This window comes from Balaenoptera physalus (genome assembly GCF_965194825.1).
Source record: "Balaenoptera physalus genome assembly, chromosome: 6".
Lineage (NCBI taxonomy): Eukaryota > Metazoa > Chordata > Mammalia > Artiodactyla > Balaenopteridae > Balaenoptera > Balaenoptera physalus.
The window spans coordinates 103,493,368-103,513,298 of NC_138885.1; the positions used below are offsets into that span (position 1 = coordinate 103,493,368).

The 19,931-nt window shown below is 33.8% G+C and overlaps 1 protein-coding gene across 17 annotated transcripts in view; it reads right to left on the bottom strand.

Annotated features, from left to right (window-relative positions):
* IKZF2 (IKAROS family zinc finger 2) overlaps window positions 1-19,931 on the bottom strand; it is a 219,730-nt gene that overhangs the window by 123,644 nt on the left and 76,155 nt on the right. For 2 of the 17 annotated variants that reach the window (XM_082467483.1, XM_082467481.1), the window contains exon 2: window positions 4,699-4,793. The exons of the other annotated variants lie outside the window; for them this stretch is intronic. The gene's annotated coding sequence lies outside the window, so the exon portion shown is untranslated. The remainder of the gene's footprint in view (window positions 1-4,698; window positions 4,794-19,931) is intronic. 17 annotated transcript variants of the gene reach the window in all.

Sequence of the window (19,931 nt, forward strand, 5' to 3'; positions counted from 1 at the left end):
TTTGTCACAGACAAATACCTTTGTTTAATACAATAAAAGTAAAAGTTGAAAAATACAAAATACAAGCTCCAAATTTTTATTACTCTGTCAATTTTTTCCAAAAGTTTTAAACACTTAATTTCTATGTTTATCTCAAGGCCAACTAGTAACAAACACTTCCTGGTCCATAGACTGCACATTAAGTAGAACTGTTATAAAGAATATCTGATGTTAGGAATAATGGATAGGGACTGTTTTATAATAAAACCAACTAAAATTAAAGACTAAAAATCCTTCTCTTACTGATGATGTTTCATTTACATGGACCACAATAATTCAAATGAGATATAAAAAAAACAATAAAATAGCCAGTATACCATTTTGAGCCCTTCGTAAAAACCACATCTTTAATCTACTACCTTGAAAGTCTATTGAATGAAGGAACTGGATTTTAACTTAATATTGATTTAGTACAGAGCAGTATAGAATAACTCCTATACTGTAGAATCGTCACTAAATAAACTATGATAAACAACCAGTAAGAGTAACCTCACAGGTTTACATTTAAATTATTAAATGAAGTCCCTCACGCTAATCTAGCTACAATATATTTTGGAACACTTGACGACTTTAACAGAACCTGTTGCTACTCCAGACAGTACCAAAAAAAAGTGCTATGTACCTGTATAGAGTTAAAGAGAAACCCCAACAGTATAAAGACAATAAAGTCAATAATATATTAAGATTTTTAGTTTTTCTTATAGAATATATAATGTTTATTATGCCTTGTCTTTTCTCTTCTTTTACGGTTTCAACACAACCTCTTACCAGTTTTGGCATTAATGCAAATAACAATATAGGCTCTACCTACACAGTTGAACTTTACTAGGGCTGTCCTTTTATACACATATATATATTTTAAATATATTTAAATACATTTATATATTTTTATAGGTGTATAAAATAAAGGGATACATATATCCCTTTATTAATGAAACAAAATCTCCTATATCCCTATCCCTAAGAAGACAATAATACAATAAAACAATGAGAGGTGGAAAGAGAACATTCTTGTGTCTATAATGATAAAGTTTGGTTTAATCAGTAAATCACTTCATACCTTTCTAAAAAAAATCTCAGAAACCATGAAATGTTTTCAATGGTATTTAGAAGTCCAATGAGCTATCTATTGAGCAACAGAGGCACCTTCACTGGTTATTTAAAACACTATATAGTGCTTCGGATTGGAAAGGAAGGTAAGAGGTAGTCTCTAAACCAGCATTACTGGGACTTCCCTGGTGGCCCAGTGGTTACGACTCAGCACTTCCACTGGAGGCGCAGTTTCGATCTAAGGGGAAATAAGATGCCACATGCCATGGCACAGCCAAAAATCAATAAATAAACAAATAAAACAGCATTACTCATTATTTCTCCCATCCAAAACAGCTTTTCTCTTTCGACAAAATTCAACACCCATTTATGATAAAAACCCTCCAGAAAGTAGGCATAGAGGGAACTTACCTCAACATAATAAAGCCCATATATGACAAACCCACAGCCAACACCTTTCTCAATGATGAAAAACTGAAACCATTTCCTCTAAGATCAGGAACAAGACAAGGTTGCCCACTCTCACCATTATTATTCAAAATAGTTTTGGAAGTTTTAGCCACAGCAATCAGAGAAGAAAAAGAAATAAAAGGAATCCAAATTGGAAAAGAAGAAGTAAAGCTGTCACTGTTTGCAGATGTCATGATACTATACACAGAGAATCCTAAAGATACTACCAGAAAACTACTAGAGCTAATCAATGAATTTGGTAAAGTAGCAGGATACAAAATTAATGCACAGAAATCTCTTGCATTCCTATACACTACTGATGAAAAATATTAAAGTGAAATTAAGGAAACACTCCCATTTACCATTGCAACAAAAAGAATAAAATATCTAGGAATAAACCTACCTAAGGAGACAAAAGACCTGTATGCAGAAAAATATAAGACACTGATGAAAGAAATTAAAGATGATACAAACAGATGGAGAGATATACCATGTTCTTGGATTGGAAGAATCAACATTGTGAAAATGACTCTACTACCCAAAGCAACCTACAGATTCAGTGCAATCCCTATCAAACTACCAATGGCATTTTTCACAGAACTAGAACAAAAAATTTCACAATTTGTATGGAAACACAAAAGACCCCAAACAGCCAAAGCAATCTTGAGAAAGTAAAACAGAGCTGGAGGAATCAGCCTCCCGGACTTCAGAATATACTACAAAGATACAGTAATCAAGACAGTGTGGTACAGGCACAAAAACAGAAATATAGATCAGTGGAACAGGATAGAAAGCCCAGAGATAAACTCACGCACATATGGTCATTTATTTTTGATAAAGGAGGCAAGAATATACAATGGAGAAAAGACAGCCTCTTCAATAAGTGGTGCTGGGAAAACTGGACAGCTACATGTAAAAAAATGAAATTAGAACACACCTTAACACCATACACAAAAATAAACTCAAAATGGATTAAAGACCTAAATGTAAGGCCAGACACTATAACACTCTTAGAGGAAAACACAGGCAGAACACTCTATGACATAAATCACAGCAAGATCCTTTTTGACCCAACTCCTAGAGAAATGGAAACTAAAAAGAAAAAAATAAACAAATGGGACCTAATGAAACTTAAAAGCTTTTGCACAGCAAAGGAAACCATAAACAAGACGAAAAGACAACTCTCAGGATGGGAGAAAATATGTGCAAAGGAAGCAACTGACAAAGGATTAATCTCCAAAATTTACAAGCAGCTCATGCAGCTCAATATCAAAAAAACAAACAACCCAATCCAAAAATGGGCAGACGACCTAAATAGACATTTCTCCAAAGAAGATATACAGATTGCCAACAAACACATGAAAGGATGCTCAACATCACTAATCATTAGAGAAATGCAAATCAAAACTACAATGAGGTATCACCTCATACCAGTCAGAATGGCCATCATCAAAAAATCTACAAACAATAAATGCTGGAGAGGTTGTGGAGAAAAGGGAACCCTCTTGCACTGTTGGTGGAAATGTAAATCGATACAGCCACTATGGAGAACAATATGGAGGTTCCTTAAAAGACTAAAAATAGAACTACCATATGACCCAGCAATCCCACTACTGGGCATATACCCAGAGAAAACCGTAATTCAAAAAGGGTCATGCGCCATAATGTTCATTTCAGCTCTATTTACAATAGTCAGGATATGGAACCAACCTAAGTGTCCATCGACAGATGAATGGGTAAAGAAGATGTGGCACATATATACAATGGACTATCACTCAGCCATAAAAAGAAATGAAATTGAGTTATTTCTAGAGAGGTGGATGGACTTAGAGTCTGTCATACACAGTGAAGTAAGTCAGAAAGAGAAAAACAAACACCGTTTGCTAACACATATATATGGAATCTAAAAAAAAAAATGAAAACATGATTCTGAAGAACCTAGGGGCAGGACAGGAATAAAGACGCAGACGTAGAGAATGGACTTGAGGACACGGGGAGGGGAAAGGGTAAGCTGAGACGAAGTGAGAGAGTGGCATGGACATATATACACTACCAAATGTAAAATAGATAGCTAGTGGGAAGCAGTCGCATAGCACAGGGAGATCAGCTCGGTGCTTTGTGACCACCTAGAGGGGTGGGATAGGGAGGACGGGAGGGAGACGTAAGAGGGAGGAGATATGGGGATATATGTACATGTATAGCTGATTCACTTTGTTATAAAGCAGAAACTAACACATCATTGTAAAGCAATCATACTCCAATAAAGATGTTAAAAAAAAAGAGCTTTTCTTCTTCCAGATGTCAAATGAAAAGCTTCCTTACCTAAAGTAGTCCAGAAAAGACATCAGAAATGAAATGGAATAGATAACTTCACTCCAATCTGCCTTAAGAATGCCCTAGGAAAAGGACTTATATTAGCTTTCTTCACTTTGAGGTTTTTCTGGTGACTGACACTACCTACTCTGAAGATGATTCTGAGGTTACAAAAACAAATGAGTTTCAAATGGAGAAGAGCCTTCCCTAGGTCCAAATTAAATTTATATTTCATTTCAAGAAGCAATGATTAAAAATGTTTAATATCCGCAAATGAAAGTAACTTTAAGACCCCAGTGTATAAGGTCACAGTCAGCTATCAAAAAAAACCCCAGTGCCTTTCAAAGTACTTTTAATCAGTCTCTGTATTCCATCATACATGGAATAGAGTACAGCTTGTTCCATGTTTGGTCCAAGATGCTAATGATAGTAGCTGTGGCAATCAAATCAGTAGCACAAATGATAGTACATTAACACCTAAAGTGCAAAGGAACATTCTTACCACTTTATTCTCACTTTAGTTCTGTCCAAAGGACAGGAAATAATGTCATTCCTCCCTTAACAAATAAACCTACCATTTCAGGTAACTAACTGATCCATAACCAGTTACCAGTATTCAAAACTGGCACTTAGATGAACACTGTCACCATGCAAGCCAACAGGAAGTGAATTGCGGGCTGTAAACCTGCATCTGCTACATAGATTTTTCATATTTTTGGTAAAACCAAGATAGAAGCACATATAATGCATAGTTTTAAAGTTGTGGCGATTTTCATTTTTTCAATTATATTATAATTTGTGACTGGCATCTTTCAGATGGGACAGATGTACTATCCTAGAAATAACTATTTTCTGTACCCAGGAAAGCCAAGACATGGTTAGCAGTTGTCAAGGTATCTGTTTGCCCACCTTTTCTCCAGCTGGAGCAAAGGTAATAAGCTCTTGAAGAATAAAGAGAAAGTGGAAAAAGAAAAAATTTTCAGATTGAATCTTCAATGCTGAATTAAAATACACAGTGCAGTACAGTACTTGACCATAAAATGCAGTTCAAACAAAAATCAACCAGAGCACTTCACAATTCACCAAGACAAGTCTGGAGGTTGTTTTTGAACCTCTTCTTTGTTTCCAACATAAAAGCATTATGGCATTTTAAACAGAAATAAGATGTCAGTCTCTTAAGATACCAATAACTCATTATCAGAAATTAACAAAAAGGATACATAAAGACCCACAGCATAGAGCTAAAAGTTTTGATAGGACCATATATATTATTTAAAAGAAGGAGGCCTCAGTTATATTGAGTTTGTAGGAAAATTTACTGTTGATTTTACTAATAATGAACTATTCCACTCTTTCTCTCGCATTCCCAGTTGTACCAGAGGAAGAAGAAAAAAGCAGTGCTTTCTCAGCATTCCTGCTACTCTACAACAGCATGCATGAAGGCACCAGGATGGAAGCAAGTATGACCAACAGGACAGCTGAAAACAGATTTTTTTTTTTTACTCTAGAATATTGTGGAGTAGGCAGTAATGGAAAAATAAGAGAGTAAGACAGCATGGAGGCAAGAAAATAATTGGAGGCTCAAGCCCATAGAGTAGTCATGCTAATGAGAATATAAACAATAACAATGATAAGTAACTGAGCTCCTATACTATTCCAAATACTATAGAGGAGGCTTCATTACGTACCTCATCTAATTCTGACGAAGTCAACAAATGTAAGTATTATCGCTTCTCCTTATATAGGTATATCAACGGAAACTCAGAGGTATTAATTTATTCACACAAGGTCACTTAGTAGCTAGCAATTTTTTGGAGTAAATGATGATAGATTGTGATCAACGATGATAGACAGACAGACATGTATACATGTTTATTACAGCTAACAGAGACACTTGGACTTTAACCTATGCCTGACTGTCTCCAGAGCCTGGACTGCCTATAAAAGTATCTTATTAACGTTTACAAAAGGTAACCTGATTTATCAAATCAACACACTAAAAAGGAGAGGCTTAGTATAAGTTTAGCAGGCACCTGATGAACGTACATTGAATGAAAGAATAAATGAAGGAGTGCATGAGGACAAAAGATGAATAGGCTTTTTTTTTTTAAGGAAAGAGTAGGAACTCTCTTTAAACTTTCTTACTGTTACCTTCATTCCCTGAAAGAAAATGTCTTCTTAAAACTACAACTTGATCTTCAATAAATGTTTGTTTTGTAAACTTTGGATAATTAATACAATATTTGAAGGGAACTTAACAAATAACTATTATAAAGTGTATATAGATTTCTAAAGATGTTTTTATAACTTAGAACAATTATTACAGAAAAACACACTGTAAATTTTTTTAATAATTACAAATAAAGTGATCAGATTTATAAGGAAAATGTTAAAATTATAAAAAGAATAGTATATTTTGAAATGTACTGAATAAAAAGAATGCTAATTATGTCCTATAAAGGGCACATTCAGAATATGTATATATTTTCTGCATAAAATTGTGTTTTGTTTCCTTTATTTTACTTCTCACACACTTCAGATTCTATTTGCAATATAGGTGAAGTATAGGAGTAAAATATAGGAGAAAAAGAGGGTTAACTATTCCATGCCTTGCAAAAACCCTCAGAAAAAAAAAATTATCTTGGTGGTGTGATGAATTGGGAGATTGTGATTGACATATATACACTAATATGTATAAAATGGATAACTAATAAGAACCTGCTGTATAAAAAAAAACAAAATTCAAAAAAAAAATAAAATTCAATTTAAAAAAAATTTAAAAATAAAATAAAAGATTCCAAATCAATTAAAAAAAATTATCAGCATGGTTAAAACAGAACCTGTTAGTCTATCTCTTAGGCTACCACACAGGTGTTTTAAAGTTTTGTTTTGCTGTGGTTTTGAACCTTATTGTAATCTCTCTACCACTGCTTCCAACAGACAAAAAAACAAAGAGTTAAAAGGCAAATACAACAGTAAACCACGGGGCAGAGATAGAGCTCTCTCAGCCCATTCCTTAACAAACTTGTTGCCAGGCCTGTCCGCACCATCCTAACTCCTATGTTTCTCTGGCCTTGAGCCAAGAGTATCATTTTACTCCGAGTGAAGAAAAAGAGTTTCATTCTTCCAATCTTGTACTACTTTCACCCCGACCTTGTAATCTTGTTTTTCCACATTTTCTAACTACTCAAACAAAAGCCTTCCCCCCTTAAAATATGCACCAAGCATAGGGAAAAGAAGAGAATGAGAAGGAGGTGTTCTCTCGATAGATAGATAGTACTCATAGTACTGGGTGCTATTTTAAACACTGATAAGAACGAGCATGGAAGCAGGGACTCTGCCTACACCCAGTGAATTCAGGTAATGTATCCATTGTTCCACGTTGCTATGGTCTGGTGACAGGAACCACAACTAGAACGAGCTTGCCCAGCATTTTCCTTTGCATTTAGATGCCAACTTCGATAAGGTCACACCTTAAAAGATCCACATAGCATGCAACACACAGATAGCAATAAAGCCTTCAGCCATTCCCACACTCAGGTAAGATGGTAAAAGGAAGAGGAAATCAGAACAACATTCACAAACGCAAACAGATTTACACAGCCAACCAATTTGTAACTACCACTCTCTAGATCCTTCCTCACACCAGGGACCTAAGTGGAGCCAACAACAAAAGTAGTGGAGAGATTTCACTCCTCCCCACTCCCTGCTTCTATCCTAGAATTTTCTCAGAGGAGCTCACTGCCTTCCCTCACTGGTCTCCTTTGAGGAGTATCCAACAGAATTCCTTCATGGCTGTGTTTCTTTCAATTCCAATGACTCCCTGAAGTGAGTCATTCCTGACCGTTTATTCCCCTGAACCTCCCTGAAGATGTGACGCCTCTCCTAGAGCAGAGCTCTCCCCCATAAGCTACCCATAGAAAGCAATTCCCCAACTGCCTTCCCTCCCAATCATTCCCCGAAGAGCCAATCCTCTCCTCCCCTGCTGTTTTCCTTTCCATCCGCTCTCTTAAAGAACCTGACATCACTATTAGTGAAAATACACAAGAGGTTTGGGAAGGAAGGGGAAGAATACCACTGAAGTGAGGGAAAACGCGCGCGCGCGCGCGCGCACGCACACGCACACACACACACAGTGAAGGAATATTCTAATTTCTGAACTGGTTTTTTTCTCACCTGAAAGTTTTGTTTGCACATAATATATTATATCACCTCTGACAGACTCAAACTTTCCCAAATCACTTGATGAAATGATTTTATCTAAAACATTTCAATAAGTGTAATACATGTGTGTGTATTTCCCTAACAAAAACAACACAATTACAGAAAGCTTACCAACTTATAAAACTGTGACCAAAATCCAAAGACGGAAGTGCAAAGATCCTTTTTTACCTCCTATCATGCACTGAAAATCAGAATTCTGGGGCAAAAAAAACTTCTTCAGTAAAAACTACTGATAGATTGGCATCATGCTCAAAATCTCTGTAGTTAAACTGCTGTGCTGTAGCTTACAGGTTAAGCAAACTCTATCACAAAACTCTATTTCATTGTAATATTGGCACTAAGATTTAAGAGTTTTGAAACAACTTCTTTTACACTATTTAATTTTTGCCTGCTTCAGATAATATAACATCTCTGGGGCAAAAGATAAATGTATAATCTGTTTGAGAACATTTTCTCCAATCTATATACTTTCATAATCAGAAATATAGTGATAAGAATTAAGTGATTCCATTTTTTTCCTTTTAAAGGTATAAATTTACCTAAACTTACTTTATTTAAATTGTTAGACTTCCTCATTGACCACTTCTTTTTAAAAAAAAGCGTACTACTCTAATGACTGATGATAATAAATCAAATAATTAGTATTTAAATATTTTAACATTGATCCTATTTTAAAATTTTCTTCTGTAGTTTCTAAAATAGTAATTTATGGAAAGAGGGGGCCAAACTCTTTTTCTAAATGAAAAGGTGGTCTAACCACTCTTAAGGAAATATGTTTGTTTTTAGTAGGTTTTCCATTCTGATACCAAATATCTAAAAGCCCTTTGCCACTTGGAAAATCTAAAAGTAAAGTATCTTAAGTCTCACTCTCACATATCTTGTTCATATTCAGTACTATGATGAACACATTAAATAATCCATGTACTTAATATGTGATTAATATATAATACTTGCACAATAGTGCTAAAAAGTATCTCTCTAATTTTTAAATACTTTTCAGCTAAAAGGTTTTTCTAAATTATAATGTAATTTTCATTTGAAATATCTCCGTCATTGCACTCATCAGGTCATAAGGTAAAGAAGAGATATATCATGTGGTTGATAAATGGGAAAAAATTATGAATTTAGAAATAATTTTATCATATGGGGGGCCAAATTAGCCTGCTCAGATTCAGAAACACTTAGGGTTCTCTCAAATATATATGAAAAGGGGGTCATCACAAAGCACTTGGACTGTTAGTAAAAGACAACCAAAATAATGGTCCTCTGAAGATATTTTGTAATCCCTTGCCCTTGAGAACTTTAAGGCTTAGCAGAGCAAGAACATGAAGAATTACTTCTTACTTGGGTGTGATTCATTATATTTATGTCAAGAGATGATAATTATAAGGTCTCATGGCTTCAAGGTTGTAGCTTTTGAGAGAGGGGAATCTTTGAATCCAAATATATTTCATGCTTCATTTTAAGTATGAATGCATACATGCATTTATCCAGTTTCCATTAGAATCTCAAAGGTTTTCAGTGATAATTTGGATAATTTGCCATGAGAGATATATATATATATATATTTCTTTTTCAGGAATACTTATGGGAAGAAAAACAAACATACATCACACATACATATTTCTATACTCCTATGCCTTTCTTGACAACATTTTTGAGAATTTTCAAAAATAACTGGAACATGATAGAGCATACTACAGCCTGAATTAGAAGTCAGAAGACTTAAAGTTTATCTGTTTACTAACTACAGCCTTGGACAATTCACTAACTTTTCTGGGTCTCAGTTTTTACACTTCTAAAATGAAGGGGATTGAAATATCTCTCAAAAGCTACGATTAAATGAAATGAAAAGATTCAGGGGCATGATCCTCAATTAGGCAAAAGGTAACATAAAGACAACAGGGCCACCAACTTGAACTGTCAGAAGGATGAAGTGAATATAAATTGAGGAAAAATGACTGAAATTACTAAATAGAAACCTACAAGATATCCCTTTTCAGTGTGTAGCTCACTGAATATTCCCCCAAGTATTCATAATGAGTATTATGTCTGATGTCAACTAGAACAACACTAGCTGCTAAGAAATGAAATAATGAAGACTATATAAGATGTGAAATTATTCCATTGGAAAGTAGGGATTTGTTTAAATTGAGCAGAATGCTGGCAGAACTTTACATATTTCTTTTAAATTTTACCTGCATTTACATAGCACAAAATAACTTTCCTTACATTAGCTTAATGTACTACTTTTACCATCCCCAATGTCCTGTGATCTGTATTTGGTCTCCATAAGCAGATTTAGATGCATGAAAAGACATAGGGATCACCTTCTAAAAACCCTTAGTGTGGCCCACAATTTCAGAGAGCTGAGCTACATGCTGAGCTACTGAACTGATGTGACCTGAGATCTGATCCCACTTCAGTAGTCATCAGGCTACAGTGGTAGTGTTACCTTACCAAAATAAACCCCTCCTCAATACGAAAACGTGCCAAGAGTGCTTCCAGGTGCCAACTTCTACTCTTCTGGAATAAGATTCCACTAACAAAGTTAATAAAGCTTTGAACTGTTTTTCTTTAGGAGGTATGTGATTAGATTCTACTCATCCTGAAATTGTCTCAAAGTAAGTGTAAAAACACACTTCTTTTTAAATATTATACGTATATGCGATACACGTTTCGTGTATAAAATTCAGAAATCTAGACAAGAATATAAAACAAATATCACAATTCCAATACTCAAAGATAACCACTATTAACATTTGATGTATATTCTTCCTATTTTTAAGAAGTATATATACATTTATATATAAGTGGGGTTTTATTTACGAATTTGAGATCCTGCTAAACAAACTTGTGCAGCCTTTTAAATTTCTGTATTTTGAAGAATTCCTATGCCATAATTATCTTTATAGCACATGATTTTTAATAGCTGTATCTTATTCTCTCCAGTGGATATGCTGTTTTTTAAAACAATCAACCATTATTTAAAATCTTTCAAAGAATTTAAATGGAACAGCTAATTCTCCATATTAAATATTCTGTTTGAGGAAATGATTTTAAAAGTGATTTTAATAATTGATCCTATCAAACTTTCAGTAAATGAAGAATGAATTTAAACCAAACTTACAACAGTAAAAATTTTTGTAATCAACTTCACTTTTTCATTCAAATAAATCAAATATTATAGGTAGGGGCAAACTGTGCATACTGCCTTATTAAAATTCACCTTGGAATTTTAGGGTTGCATATCATGATTAATATAACCACAAAACTAATAAATGCTTATAGTCAGCGGTCTTTTTCAAAGACATTCACTCTAATCTTGACCACAACCCTATGAGGCAAGTATATATTGGTATCTTTTTTACAAATTAAGAAACCAACTTTCTGAAAGGTTAAATAATTCTCACAGCTAATAAATGAATCCTACCAAAACGTAAGATGTAGCTCTTAAATCCCATGTTGAATAATGTTCGATGTTCTCATTTACATTATGTCTTGTATATTCACATTTATTAACTGAATTTTAACCCTAATGAAAACAAACTCCTAACACTAGCACTATTACCATCATGTTACAGCATGGCAATTTGACAATGTTATACTTCAAGGAGATAAGCATAATAAGGTAAAATATATTCAGAGATTTTTAATAATATTATAATTTTCAGAGCTGCATGTTGTATAGTAACATCCAGGAATTTTAAAGATGAATTCCAGTCCTGATTTTTGTTTAATTGGTTTTTTAAACTACAACTTACACATATTTTTGGATAATTGCTTGATGGTTTTAAAGTGTGGAAACCAAGACAAAATGCAATTAAAATTATTGAATGTATACAATAAATAAAACTATCAACAAATGATTTGAGTGTGAGGAATTTAAATCTATGCTGGGGGGAGGGAAAGCAAATGGGTGGATTATGCTAGTCTCTTACAGTTACACTTGCATGGAACCACGGGGATGACATTTTTAGTCCCACTTCCGAGGAAAATTACTGAGTAATAGGTTTTTTTTAATTTTCAGTGCTTATCTTTTCTTTTATTGTTGACTACATATATATATATATAAATATATATATATTTGCAGGGTTCAAAAAAAAGTTTTAAGGTATATATATATATATATATATATATATATATATATATATACACAGTGAAAAGTCTTGCTTTAACAAAGTATATAGTGAAGAGTCTTACTTCCAATTCATTCCTCTATCTGCTCAGCTCTGAATCCTTAACCCTCTACCAAAATACCCTCAAAACACATTTTTTGGCTTTCTTATACATCTTTTCCAATATTTTTAATACAGTGATCAGCAATTTATCTCTCTTTTTTTGCACAAATGTAGCTTATATTATTCTGTCCTTGCTTTTTTTTTTTTTAACTTAGCAATATATTTTGGAAATCTTTCCATATTCATAATATTCCTCATTTTACACACCTACATAATACCCCCTTGTTGAGGTACCTAATTTATTTAACCAGTACTCTACTGATGGACATTATTTGCAAACTCTTTCCCATTTTTACTATTAAAAACAATGCTGCAATGAATAAATTTGTACATTTAACATTTTACAAATATATCGTAAGACAAATTTGTAGAAATAGGAATACTAAATCAAAACTTATACGCATTTGTTCTAACATATTCATACCAACTTATACTCTCATCAACAATGTATAAGAGTCCTATTTCCTGATAGCCTTGCCAATAGAGTATGCTATTACACATTTGGACTTTTGCTGATATACTGGATTATAAATGCTGTCAAGTGTAGTTATAGATTTTTTTTCTATTTTGAAACTCTTTATATGTATAAAAGTCACTGGTATTTTCCTTTGAACTATGTGTTAGGACAATTTGACCAGATGTCCATTAGGTGTTCTTTGTCAATTATTAGGTTTTGTTATATAATAGGGAGATTAGATCTTTATTGATAATGAGTTGCAATTTTTACCTTCAACTTGTTATTTATGGTTTTGCTGATTTTTTTGCCATGTCAAAGTTTTAAATTTTTATAAATTCAAACATATTAATCTTTTTAATTGACTTTAAGATTTTGAATTTTATTAAAAAGGCCTTCTCCATACTAAGACCATAAGAAATTTATATTTTCTTATACTACTTTTATGGTTTCATCTTTCACATTTAAATCTTTGTTCCAAATCAGAGCTTATCCTGATGTTCAGTATGAGATATGGATGCTGCTGTATGTTCAGTATGAGATACAGACTATATGATGTACCAATCAAAGAATGCAGTAGTTCTTCCTATTTTTAAGTATTCTTTTTCATGTTATTTAATATAAATATTATGCCATTAAATAACAGGTATATTAATTTTGAACTTTCCTATTACGGAGTTATTGTTTGTGATCATTTTTCAACTGATTCTCTGAGGTTTGTGAGCATAAAATCTTATAATCTGTAAATAGTGATTATTTTACCTCTTCCTTACACAGTTTTATATCCTCTTTTCTTTCTTTTATCTAACTGCATTGGCAGTTTCCTCCAGCACAATATTAAATAATGGTAAAGAGAGTGAACCAAATTTTTCCTTGCTTCCGATGTTAGTAAGCATGCCTCATGTGTTCCTATCAATCATGACTTTTGGGCTGATATAAATATATTTTATCACACTGACGAAGTCTCCTTTCAATCCTATTTTACTGAGTATGAAGAATGGTCATTAATTGTTAATTTTTTTCATATGTCTTTTCGGTGTCTATAGAGATACATGCATATGATTTTTCTCCTTAGTTTAATATGATAAATAGATTTCCTACCATTGAAATATTCTCGCATTGCTGAAATAAACCCCTCTTGTTGACAATATTATTACTTTAATGGAACCTAGACTGTTGTGATTTTTTAGGAACTGCCACTTATTTTGGACCATTTTATTTGACAGCATTTAAGTATAAGAGGCCAAGTCTTAAAGTAATAAAAAGTTACCAACCAGAAAGATTTAGGGAAAAGGACTTGAATTTAGATTTGGGACTGGATATAAATTAATTGATTACACTAGACTGGTACAGGTCCATTGGTTAGGAACTGTAGGACTAACATTTTCAGTTCTACTCCTCAGGGGAATTATAGGCTCAGCAGAAACCTTTTAGCCTAATATTGTGTATGGGTTTTTAAAAATGTAATAATACATTAATTTAACTTTATAAAGATTTACTGAACGGCTACTTCCTTTTTCAAGGCATTGACTGGCTCTATAGTGTAGTTCAGTGGCTTGCAGTTTTTGACCTAGATACACAATAAGAAATACATTTTTTATAGTAACTCAATATATATGCATATCTATGTGTGTCTAAATATATATGCATGTTTATGAAAAATGGTTTCATAAAACAATATTTATACCTACTACATATAATGTACATTTACTACACACAAATATATCTTATCTTCTTATTTTTTTATTCCATATTATTTTTATTAAACTGCTAGTTGCAAAACACTATACTGATTTTGCAACCCATTAATAACTTGCTATCTGTAGTTTTGGAAATATTGTCATACTAGCTAAGAACATGGATTCTGGAGCGAGACAAACTAGGTTTGAATCACAGTTATACCTCTTGATGGCTTTTAATTGTAGCTATGTATCTCATCTTTAAGATGAGGGCAACAGTATCTACCTATGAAGATTAAAAGAGCTAATACTTGTAAATGCAAGTTTCAATAATATATTTGACTGGTTTGATAAAATATTTCCCTTAACCCTACAGTTGCCAAAAGAAAAACATCATCCATAATATAGAAACTGAGGAAAAATCATTCAAAATACAGACTTCCTAAGATCTATTAGAAATAATGATGAACAGCAAATATGATCTAAACATCTCATCTGGACTGTGTCTTTCCTTCCAAGGCCTGGGATATAATCAATAAATATTTGCTGAATTAAATAAGCATTAAGGTCTCCCTTTTATTCTCCCTTTTATATACAGATGCACATAAGTCCTTTTTAAAGACTTTACAAACCAGTAACCATGCTAAGTAATTATAATTTACCAGTACACTATAAAGAAGTTACCATACATTGTGACTCAAATATATATTTTTGACTATTTCATAGAACCATATTAATATCTCTAGTAGATGTAGTCTTTTGCTCCAGATTTTCAAATCTGTAAACTTGATAAAGAAACACTTCTATGCTATGTTTCTTAAAGATACTTATGAGAACATTCTGGCTTATTGTCTATCCCCTAACTCCTTACTACTTCTGATTGAGTAGTAAAAGAGGTAACGAGACCCTCAACATAATTACATGTATTCATAAGGAACTCGGTGACCTAGTTCCTAAAATCCACGGGTTCAATGTCTCTTACCCAGAACTCCTACTGGAGAAGTTGGTGGCACTAAAAGAGGTGGTAGGAACAAATATCCTTCTTTCTCCAGATTTATATGCTAATGCTTAGGGGATTCAAAACGAAATGGAAATAAGCATATAGTAAACTTCTGTATGAAAGTATGTAGGTATCTAGTGGTCATTCTCAGAATAACAGAAAAATATGAGTCTTTCTATTTTATCCACCAAGACTAATAATGCACACCCATGCTGGCTCTTGGCACGGCTGTAGCAAGGGACAATCCAGGAGACATACAATGGTGTAACTCTAACTCAGTCTAAAATGGTAGGCCAAAAGTAACCTAATTTTTACAGTATTTAGGTATAAAAACACCTTAAATCCAGCCTGGAAGAAAGTTATCGTATTTCCTCCTCAACTCCCAGCATTCCAGGGCCTCTCCAGAGTGAACTTTGAGGCCAATGGAGAAAAGGTATTAATTAGACAAAATTTCACATTTCCATCAACTTGCTGGAATTTGACCACTATATATATCAAATGATACTAATAGTTAGGCTACCTCTGGTAAATATGCTACATTAATTTCAAGTACAATCTCAAGAAACCCTTTAACTGTGCAAGTGTCTGTTTCTCAACAAAAGAAAGCCATGTTTGAAAGTCAATTAATATTTTTTTAAATAAATTTATTTATTTTTGGCTGCATTGGGTCTTCATTGCTGCACACGGGTTTTCTCTAGTTGTGGTGGGCTTCTCATTGCAGTGTCCTCTCTTGTTGCAGAGCACAGGCTCCAGGCACGCGGGCTTCAGTAGTTGTGGCACACAGGCTCAGTAGTTGTGGCTCACGGGCTCCAGAGCGCAGGCTCAGTAGTTGCGGCGCACGGACTTACCTGCTCCGTGGCATGTGGGATCTTCCTGGACCAGGGCTCGAACCCGTGTCCCTCAACACTGGCAGGCGGACCCCCAACCACTGCACCATCAGGGAAGCCCATAAAGTCAATTAACTTTTGAAGTAAAAAGTTTCATTTTTTTTCTATTCTCTCTCTCTCTTTTTTCCAATTGTAACTGTTGATATTTTGGAACATTTTTTCCTAATTGGGTGAAGGGGTGAAGGGAGGTATTTGTTTTATTTAGTTTTAGCACGTTCCTAAATCTGACTGGGATTGTGTTCTTAAATTGGGCATCTGTTTGACAAGGAGGGGCAACGGGTAACCAAGTTTAAAAGAAATAAAGGTAAATGGATATTTTTACACTTATCACAAGGACGGCAAGCACTCGCAGGCCGGCAGAACCCGTCTCTCACTGAAACTGCAGCACCGCCCTCTCCCTAATACACCTATAACAATCAGTCCTGCCTAACACATCCGCTAGAGACTTGCTCTCTGTCCTTCAACGTCTTCTTGAATTCCTTCAACATTGATACTCAACTCCAAAATTCATGTTCAAATAACAGCTGACTGAAATTTTTCAACATATTTTCAGTGCTCATATTTGTTAATGATGACAACAGGATTTATTGAAAAAATGGTATCTTCTTCAGAGAAATCTAAAATTTAATCTGCCTCTAAAATAGAAGGGTGTACATATGTGTGTGTGTTGTAGGGAAATAGGATGTTTTTTTTTTACTCTGCCAAGAACTCTGATCATTTTAATTTGATAGATGCTAAACGTAAATTGCAATAGAAAAATTAAATAGTATTTTGATTAAATAAAATATTAAGAAAGACCTATTTTTTTCTTTGCCTTTCATGTTTTACCCCTTGATTTACTGTTAGATGGACTTGAGAGATGTAATTATTAGTGATCATATTAATTGACTATGTGATATACAACATCGTATGAACCAAATGTATGAACTGTCACAAAATAAAATATATGAAAAAGAATGTGAAAATCAAATTATGAGATTCCTTAAAAAGTCTCCTGAAAGGTGTAAAGATTTGATTTTCCACAGTGTCTGATTTAATATGACTTTGATCAAAGAATAAACCTCTGAAGAGGTTTATAAACAAAAGCATAAACCCTCTAGGCAAAGCTTTTTAGAATTAAAGCAAAATCATATTAACTCTTAAAAGTTGCAAAACAGTAGATTCAACTGAGCACTAAGAAGGCAAAATCACAGCTAAATTAGGTAATACCAGGGCATGGTAGCTATGAAAAAGCTGGAGGATAAATATATACAATCACATATACTATTATAAATCATATTTCACATTGCTACATAGTTCTTAAATTAATTTCATTCATTCATTATTCAGTAAATTTATTGAACTTTTAGTTTATGCAAGGCACTGGCCTAAGAACATAAAATTATACATCTGTATGCCTTACAGATGAACTGGTCTTAATTTGAGGTAGGAAGAAGGGAAACAGTGACTGGAGAGGAAAATAAGACATTAGCCCTCTCGTGAATAAACATGCTATCCTATTAGTTAGATGCAATTCTATAGGCTTGAAACAATGGAGGAATTAAACCTTGGATGGAATATTTCCTTTTATTTCTCCGCCACCTTGGGAAAATGTCTGTTTTCATAGTGAGGTCTCTCAAAATGATAGCAGGCTAATCGGCACAGGTTCTTGAGATAATGGAAGCTCGCCTGGCTAAGCAGGCAGCCTGCCCATCAACTTCAGATCCACATATCTCCCGAACTACAATCAGAGACTGGTGTTCACACCCTGAAACCAATCCATTACTCTCATCTCCTGCCTTAAAAATAAATTAAAGGGATAGGTGAAGGCACTGCATAACTCAAACCACGTGGATCTCAACAAATATGTCCCATTAACTACCACGGAATAGTCATATTGGCATTAGACCAAGTTTTTCCTATCAAAACCAAAAGATAATAGAAATGTTACCTGCCAAATGTCAGTAAACCCAGAAAGTGTAATTATTTACATGGCATAATAAATACTTAGGTCTTATTTAAATTTACAACATTTTAGAAATGAATAGCTATCTCAGAATCACATTGCTTGGATGTATGACAGAAAAAAATAGCTGTGTAACAACAGAGCTTTCTCACTTTGTACACAAAAAATAGGGTGAAACTCTTAGATATACCAGAGTACCACCTGAACCTCTTTTAATAAGAATAATAGATGATACTTCATTGACTTTCTGGTAAATAACACTTATAGTTGGAAAAACAAAGTCATGTTATCAACATCTTAAGTGGTAAACTTTCCCTTGGTTACAGGAGCACAAAAATGATGTACTAGTAGGTTCATTACCACAGAATGAAATACTCAGTAGCTGTTAAAAATCATGATATATATATATATATATATATATGCTTAATAACATGAAAACGGTGTTTAAAATGCATACTGTTAAGGGAAAAACAATCATACAATAAAAAATTTTTATTATATGATCCTAGCCATTTCTATGTTTACAAAGGCGTAGAAAATGACCTGGATATACTTTAAGTTGTTAAATAAATTACATACAAAGCAATTAGAACAGTGCCTAATACATAGTAAATGCTATATAAGAATTTCTGCTATTATTATTTTGCAGCAATTGTGAGATTATGAGTGTTGCACCGCTGTTTTTACTTATGCATATTTTCTTTTTCTCCTTATTAAACTACACTCATTCTATAAAAAATATTTACAATAAAATGCATATCATTAAAATATACTTAATTAAAATCAGGATTTTCACATCTAATAATCACAATCCAGGAAAACTAACCCATATTATAAATCCTACACAGAACTGGTATACCTAATAATTTTTACTCAGTGGCGTTTAAAGTTCAGTACGAAAAAAGCTCAGAATTAAAGGTATATAGGAAAGAGAAGAAACAAACATCACAATTTTAGACATCTGAGTATTCTGTGCTGTACTAAGAAAGAAATTAATTTCACAAAAGCTCCTGACCTCAATCAACAAGCCCACATGTAAAGGAGCCGTCATTCAACACCACCTCCCCAACTCAGAAAGCCACAGGAGCCACTGCCATTCATCCAACAGTTATTTAATAATAGCGTTTCACATTCACAGGATCACTTTCTAGGTGCCCCAAATGCTGCTAACGTTTCATGTATCATCTCATGTAATCCTTCCAACAGCCTTATAACAGAAGTGTAGGGCAGAGAGCAATGAAGCCCAGAGAGGTTAAGTAACTTATCCATGGTTGCACAGCTCATAAGTGGAGCCACGATTTCAACCAAGGCAGAAGCTAGGCCCCAGCATCTAGTCACTAGTTCAGCATCTGCTATGTGCAAAATGTTAGGCATATCAACACCCTTGCCCTGCTAAGGCCAGGGTCTTGAACAATTACTCTGTCAATCCTCTTTCAACTCTCAATCCGAACCCCTACCTCTAGCACCACAGTCACTGTAACTGCATTTATCACCAGAACTCCTGACTACATGGGGAGAAATGTATCCCTCAAGTTCTGATTTGTGATTTGAAAAGTATTTCCTCAGAAATGGCTAGCCTGCATAATTCTATTGATAAGATAAATGTCACATTAACTAAGCTTTTTCATTGGTTATTCTGGAAATTTAAC